Below are 8,581 nucleotides of genomic sequence, written 5' to 3'. Positions count from 1 at the left end.
AAAAAGAAAAAGAAAGAAAGAAAAAAGAAAGGAGATGACAACAACCATGAAGAAATTACTCAATACATCTAAGGAAGACATAAAAATTTCTCTCCTTCGTGTACAGCCAAGCAGATAATACTCGTAATACACACACATGATTTCAAGATAAACAATAACTAGTCCTCCTCAAGTAAGAGGACTTAACAGTATCATAGTGATACAGAAATTCTCTCGGTACCCGTGGTAGTCATCTGGTTTTTTAAACATGGATTTGTCCAAAGGAAAAACAAATAGTTTACACCTTTACATAACTTAGATGAAATGCCCACCAGTTAGGCTACTGCCTTCCTGCAAGACCTAAAAGATGGGGCGCTATTTCCTTAAATGATTACATCAGCAGGAGTAGCTTCCCAGGTCATCGAAAAACATTCCTGCCAAAAGGCTTACTTAGTTTTTAAAAAGATTTACATACATTTTATAGAGACAAAGAAAGAGCTCACAATTACAAGGTTTCTAAAGTAAATGCTCTAAGCAAGGAGAAGAAAGGCAAGTCTTATTTTTAAGACAGAGAGATAATTAAGCCTCTTCTTTATAATTTGTATGCGTCCTTACAGGGACTAGGTAATTGCACACTAACAGGACAGAACTTTGTAGGGCGTTTCCTGGTGACAAGCCCTTCTAGAGGAAGTGAAGGGATTGCTTGGGCACCCAGGGTCTTCCTTAGCTACAGAAGGGCTCTGCATGCAGCTGGTTCTCAATTGGAGGACATAAGAGTCAACTGCTAACATCAGCTTCTCCTGCTCCATCATTTTGCCCTGTTTTGCTAATTTCCGAACTTATTTAAATTGCTTTATCACTGTTTTTCCTTTACTTCCTGAGTACCAACACCTTCTCTTCAAACTCAAATAAGAAATTTTTTTAAAAAGAGGACAAATTAGAATTAAAACAGAAAAATTACAAGTGATACAGAATTTCACTTAACAAAGTAATATGAATTTCACAGTATTTATTGTAATACATTTGTTATCTTTCAACCAGTTACTCATATTACTAAATTTATGTATGTAAAATTGGAGGAAGAAAGAGAAAAAGAAACAAATGTACAAGAAATTAAGAAGAGAGAAATTACAATTGAAAAAAGGAGACAAAGTAAATTAAGTTTTATCTGTAAACGAATTATCTGCTCCTTTCTGTAGATCAGCAGAAATGCACAGTACAGCTGTCCAAACCATCTTGCTTACGTATCTAGATAAATCTCTTCCCCCACTCCCATTCCTGTCCTTCTCCTCAGCTCAGTAACTCTTTCCTTTTCAAGAAGCTCATTTACATTTCCCAGTATCCTTTTGGGTTCCATTTTTCTCTTTTGGGTTCTCACCCTAAGTAGACAATATAATGTTTGCATATGTAGATCTGATTTATTTCATCTAAGAGTATCTTCTCTAGTTGCATGCATTTACTGATAAAAGAAAATACATCAAATTTGTGCTGTTTTATAGCTGAATAATACTCCATTGTGTAAAAATACCACATCTTTATCCACTCTTCAGATGATGGACATCTGGGTTGTTTCCAGGATTTAGCTATGCCAAATTGTGCTGCTATAACTATGGGTGCACATATATCACTGTGGCATGAGGTTTTCAGTTCTTCTGAAGAAATACCCAGGAGGGGATTCTAGCTTTTGAAAGAATCTCCACACTGATTTCCACAGTGGTTGTACCAGTCTGCACTTCCATCAACAGTGGAGAAGAGTTCCATTTTTCCTACAGCCCCTCCAGCACTTGTTATTGGCTGACTTCTTGATGTTAGCCATTCTTTCTGGAGTGAGATGGAATCTCAAGGTTGTTTTATTTTTCATTTCTTTAATGACAAGTGGTACTGAATATTTTTTTTCATATATTTACTTGCCATTTGTATTTCTTCCTCTGAGAAGTGTATATTCATCTCAAGTGCCCATTTTTAGATTGGGTCTTTGAATTGGGATCTTTTTTAGTTCTTTGTATATTCTGGAGAGAAAGCCTTTGTTGGAGGGTAATCAGTTATAATTTTGTCAAAGTTTGTGGGTTTTCTTTTCTCTCTGTTGGAGCTTTGCTTTGAAGGGCAGAAACTTTTAAAAAATATGAGATGTCAACTGTTGTATTTTTTGTGCAGTCTGATTTGATTCACGAACTCTTTACCTACCCCTATGTCTTTGAGATTTCTTCCTATATTTTCCTCCAGAAGATTTAGTGTTTCTGTCTCAACATTTAAATCTTTGCCCCATTTTGAGTATAGCTTTGTGCAATGGGGATAGGTATAGGTCTAGTTTTTGCCTTCGGCATGTACAAAGCCTTAACGCACCTCTGATTCAGTTTGCACAGTGAAATCCATTTTCAAGCAACCAAAGACAAATGACCCACAAAGCACAGATCAGCACCAACATAATGGTTTAAGCTCCTTGCTTTCAGTAGCCCATTTCCAAAAAACTGTGGCATGATGTGGCATGAGACTACATCCCAGCATACCTTGTGATAATTATACCTAGTCCTTTAGGCCTCTCAGGATTGCTAACAGACTTCACAGGCCAAAACTGTCCATTTTACAATTTAGATTTCTCCTGCACTAAGGAATGTGTATGTATACTTCTAGATTAATGTCCTATTAATTACTCTCTAAAAATCCCTTCTGTGGGCAAACAGTGCCTGTGTCCAGTGTACACTTGGCCAACACTTCCCAAACCTCCCTGTTCCTAGCAACGTGTCCTCAGCTCTAGGGACATTGTCTGCTAGGAACTCCAATTGTTCTTATATCCAAGAACTAAAGGATGAACAGGATTGAATGTTTTTGGTTAAGCACACAAGTGTTAAACAATACAAGGCTGTTAAAGGTGAACTTCTGGATGGAATACACAGGAAACAGCTGAATTGCAGAGATATTTGAAGAGTTGAGATTGGGAACACACTTACTCTTAGGCCAAGACCTTTAAAAATGAAAGATAAACCCAAAAATGATATACAAAATTGTCTATAAAGCTATGAAAGATATGGAGACTTCTATCTTTTACTGAAAACTTTCTTGAATTTAATGCATACAAGGTTCAAAGTTCAGCTAATTCAATGACCACCAGAAGATAATATACTTTTTCTGGACTGATTTCTTCACATGTATAGTAGTGATGATACTAGTATCTATATTTTTTCTCCATTTTTTTGGTATAGGGTCTCACTATGCAGCTCAGACTCATAGTGATCCTCCTGCTTTCAGGCTCTCAAGTGCTGGGATTACAGGAGTGTGCCACCACGCCTAGACTCGGTGGCCAGCTCAGTGCACCCAGGGGCAGGGCCAGCAGGGATGTGGTACCAGAGGTTGAACTCCTGTCCCTGTGCTTGCCTAAGCAGGTGGTTAGTCCACTGAGCTATCTCATTGACCCACTAGTATCCTTATTGAAGTGTTGTTGTAGGTACCAAATCAAGTACTCTCCATTTAGAATTCAGTAAATTTCTTGCACCTAGCAAAAGTAACTATTATACACATTATGATTAACGTGGTCTTTTTTACTTGTCTTGACACAAATTAGATAAATTTAGTTTTCCTTATAGATAATTATCTTCCTTTTCATAGAGATATATTTTAAATTCTAACTGAGGCATTTTCAGAAAATATGTATCTACAGAGGTGTGTGGTTCTAGGAGGTCCCTAAGAAATGGAACAATGGCTGGCTCTAGGGAACCAATACGAGGCAAGAGGCAGTGATGGAAGCACAATTACTTCTGATTATTTGGTTTTTGGTGTGCATTTTCCTGTGTGAATATTTTATCTGTTCCAGAAAAAAAAAACTGTTTTGAAGCAGCAATGGCACAGAAATAAACAAGAGTGAAGATTACAACTGTACTTTAAATTAACAGTCAGGCAGAGATTCTGTTACGTTTGGGACTTTTTAAAACTATTTCACGTGTATTAATTTATGTGATCATAGAAACAGTGAAAAATTACTAGTTTTATGCAAATTAAAGAGGGTAAATATGGGATTGTAATAGCATTCCCATTGTAATCCAGCTTGGAAGTACCAAAATGAGAACTTGGATCCAAGCTGCCTGCTCGAGCACACACACACACACACACACACACACACACACACACACACGAAATGGAGTGTGTAGGGTTCCATTTGGACGTGACTACTGCAAAGCTTAACCATATGTTCTAGTGACTGGCCACTTTGACTACTTCCTGACATCCATGACATTTTAATAAATTCCACAAATTAACTTTTACATGAAAAGAAAAAAATTCAAAATTGTTTTCAAATCTCTAATGCCTGGATATCATAGAACTACCGAGTAATCCCTATATCCAAGTTAAATGTTAGCCTCCAAAAATCAAATAAAAATATCAATGAATCTTTTAGTACTCTTCCAAAAACCTGCACATTTCTTGAGATCTGCTGTGCTCCTGCCAAATAAACTACTAAATTTGTGAGGATAAAGATAAGCCAGAGCTACTGATCGGTGAAATTGGTTGCAACTGAGAAATCCAGCAAATGGCAACATCACTCGAGGCGCGTAGGAGTCTGCTGTGAAAACGTTACTACTAGCTTGTCTGCACCTGAATGCCTTGCTGAGGGCTCAGGGGAGAGTTAATTTTAGGAGCGTGATGAAACTGCTGTGTGGTGCTGGGCCGATTTCGCCCCAGTGGGACAAACACAGGGTTTAGAAGACTTTTGCCTATACTCTGGAAATGACCTTTTGTTTACCAAGACATTAAATCAAAACCTACTTTCTGAAAAAGGATTGGTTAAAACAATTTTTAGGTAGCATTTGGGAATGAACGGATTTCCTGAATTTAAACCAAACAAGTAAAAAGTTATGGGGCTGCAAACATGATTCGCATTTAGCAGAAACTGTAATTCAACTTTGAATTTTGTTCTTCCTCCAGGCCAGACATCTGTATTACCCAGCGCTGCAGAGACACCACAGCCCCGAGCTAGCCCTGGGATCACTCGGCCGGCAGCCCGCACCTCAGAAGCTTCCGTGCTGCTCAGCTGTGAGATCTGCTAAGTCAGGTGTATTAAATGCATGTTCAGCTTACTCTCTTTTCACCTTCCCACGGGTGCACTGGGCAGGAGGTTCACAGCAAATCGGAGTACTCATGCAGAGCCAACTTCATTCACACAAGGCATTGTCTCACTGGCCTGCAGCCCTGGCTGACCCTCCACAGACAGTGCTGTCTCTGCTAGACCCTCAGCACCTGAGGCGTCAGCCTCCCGTGCCACATGGTATGAAAGCACATCATGGCTGTCCAGGGACTCAGGTTTTAATTTTGGCCCAGACACAGATTCTTTACCTGAGCTGGACACAGTGCAGACTTGGAAACAAAGATCACCATGAATAAAGGACAAAATGTTCTTGACTGGAGAAGTCACCGAAGGATGTGGCCTGTAACCCCAGCGATACAGTTTTCATCCCCTTGGTGTTGCTGTGTCCGGAAGCCAAAGCATCACACACTGTGCTCTGCCTGGGAGCGCTGGCCAGGCCACTTTACAATTTCGTTTTGAAGTAGGAGCGGGTTAGGCTTTCTTGGCGGGCTGACACGTGCAGTCCTCCTGCCTCAGTCTGCAGTGCAGTTGGGGTCGCAGCTGTGCTGTGCTCTTAGTGGGTGCAGAATGTGGAAGCTCAGGAAATGCCCTCTTCCTATTTAATCCAGTGACTTGCTTTCTTATAGAATTTACTTCCTTAATGAGATTATAAATTTTCTAAGCCAAGAGTGAAAATCTGTATTTCATAAATCTGTTCTTTCTCGCTTGCATCCTTTTCTACACTGACTTTGGATCTATTAAAAGTGTGAGTTGTAAGACCCTCAAGTGGGCCAAAACGTCCCACATCACTTAGCACACCCATGTCTCCTATTCCCCACTGCTTATGTTCAGTGGAATTGGGTCTACTGATGTTACCAATTCAACTTCACCATTTATGACTTCTTCTAATGGTGGAGATTATGCCTTATTTTATCTTTGTTTAAAAAAATCAGTTCTTTTCCATCACTAAGCTGTTTCCTGTGAATCAAAGGTCTTTGTTCCATTGTCTGTGTCCTCACTGCCATTCACAGTCAATGAGCAAGAGCAATGGGATTTTACTTACTAAGGTTCCAGCTATAATTAGAAATGTACACAGCCCTCTAAGAAAGGAAGACAGGATTCAGATATCAGAGGGTAGGAACGAGGACATAAGGCAAGGGCTTGGAGAGTATGATTTCGGAGCTGCATTTGGACAACCAAGGCTCAGGCAACCAGAGTTTGAAACAGGGTTTCCTGGTAAGACATCATTTGTAAAACCACAGCAGCACAAAACGTTCAGTGAGCCAGCAGGGGGAGCAGGTGTGAGGCAATGACACAAGCTAAGTACCACATGCCCTAACATTAGAGCATACTTAACCCAGAGTCAGAATGGCTGTCACTCAGGCAGTGGCATTAGATGCTGAAATCAAAGCCACAAGCTCAACCTTGGGGGATCACTGCACCTAATGTGAAATATTCAAGGTGATACTTCTTTTTTTCTTTTTCCTTTTATTAATTTTATTGAGAATCAAATAACAATGAGACAGTTTCAAAACCGATATGTAGGACAATTTCAATAATTAATACATTGCATATTGTTGTCTTCACAGTGGTTATTCATAGTAAAGATGCAGACATGTTATCCTGTCCAAACACTTAGTACAAATCTTTCTTCTCATTGAATTAAGAGAAAGCAGTTACATATCTATCTTAACTATTTTGTATATATAGATACAAAATGATCCTTCATTTGTATCCCCTTTTGTTGTTTAGTTTTGTCAGAGATGGATATTCTATTGCCATTTAAATATTGTAGGTGTGTCAACTCAGCAAAATAATCCAGTATAGTCCAGTAGTTACATTTCCTGTTATATAAGTCTTGCTTTATGTTGGACTTAACCATCCAGCAGAAAAGTATAAAAATGAGGTGTAAAAAATAAAGCCATATAAATATGTCAAGCCTTGAAAGGCTCAAGTCAACAACTTCTGACATTGCCAGTTCTACAGATAACCCACTACTATTATGGACTACAAGGTAATACCTCTTGTACGGTGTTTTCAATAGAATTTAGTGTGGCTGTGTTTGTCAAAGCTTTACCACAGTACCTGATTCATGACATTTACTCCAATGTTTGTTTAACCAAGTTCACTTGGAAGCACGCAGAGTATTCTGGTCACCTTCATTGGATTTTTCTGAACTCTCTCTTATCACATTGCTACCATGGTCAGCAGCCTGTGCAGGGACATCAGTTAGGACACCACGGTTGTGCACTCGACAAAATGGTATCGTTGAAATGCTTTCTAAATGGTGCAGGTGCATCGTGTGTGTTCGCTGACTTGGTGATTACACCATGTCTGAGCCTATCTGCAAAGATAGCCCTGAGTGAGCTATGCCTCCTCTTAATTCACTGTGGTATGGACGCATCCTGTGCCGAATTTGGCCCCGTGACACTTTAGCTGAAAGTATGCAGCTAAAGTGACATGCAGCCGGGTCTGCAGCTAAGCCTTAAAGTCAGCTGGCTTCTGCTTTTGGACTCAATCGGCATTGGACTAGCGTGTAATAAAGAGAAAATCTATAGGGAGCGACAGGACTTGAAACTTTCCTGAGAGATATAGGCATCTCACTGAAGCTAGACATCAACAGTCACCCCTCCATGGCGTAGAACTAAGAGGGGGTCATCTTGGTTCCAGCTGTAGCAGCCACCAAACGCAGCCTCAGCCAAGGAAAACAAATAGCAAAATCATCCCAGAAAACCCTTGCAAATCCACTGGTGCATGAGAGACTGCTAAATAGCCACCAGTCACTTACATTTGGAGTGCTGTGTTCCAAAGCAATAGTTAACTAAGAGCAAGATATAGCTTTGACCTCCGGAGGAAGCCTGGGAAAATAGAAATGTGTGTGCCTGTGGGGAGTTACGGGTTGATCTTTCTTAGTCTATATTCTCAGGATCTCAGCCAGCGCCCCATGCCACAGCATTTTAATTGAACTATAACAAAGAAAGAAATCTCAATTTTTACACAACCTTCCTAAAAATAACCTGCATTTCTCAACCCTGCCATGCTCAGGTACATCCACACAACTAAATTTTGCCAAGTGGGCTGCAATCAGAAACATCACAGGCAACATTTAGATATTTTTTTAACACAGAGGAAGAACATCATTTTCTCTCCGTGTCTCCACTTTTGGATATGAATGAAGAGGGATTAGCTGCCACTCGGCCAGTTACGTTCCATAGTGAAGTGAAGGTCACATGCTGATTGCAGCGAAGCAGCCAGACAGAAGCCCGTGGAGCCCCACGCCGGGACGGAGCCCCTCCAGGATCTTTAGATGAAACAGAAACAAATTCTGAGTTCATTTCAACCTATGGGAATTTGCTCTTTTGGCATTTTCAACCAAAGCTAATGTTAAAAGATAGATAATTTTTAAGCTAAAAAATCCCCAGCTTTGTAATTTCTCCTCTGAGCTCAAATTCATGTGCCCTTCTGCCCATTTACATTTCTATGTAGTTTCTAATAGTTTCTCAAATTTACTGTGTCTAAAATCATATTTCAAATTTTAGGGGGTCA

This window comes from Octodon degus, unplaced genomic scaffold (genome assembly GCF_000260255.1).
Source record: "Octodon degus isolate 3935 unplaced genomic scaffold, OctDeg1.0 scaffold00005, whole genome shotgun sequence".
In the NCBI taxonomy this organism is placed as follows: Eukaryota; Metazoa; Chordata; class Mammalia; order Rodentia; family Octodontidae; genus Octodon; species Octodon degus.
This window is presented reverse-complemented; position numbering follows the sequence as displayed.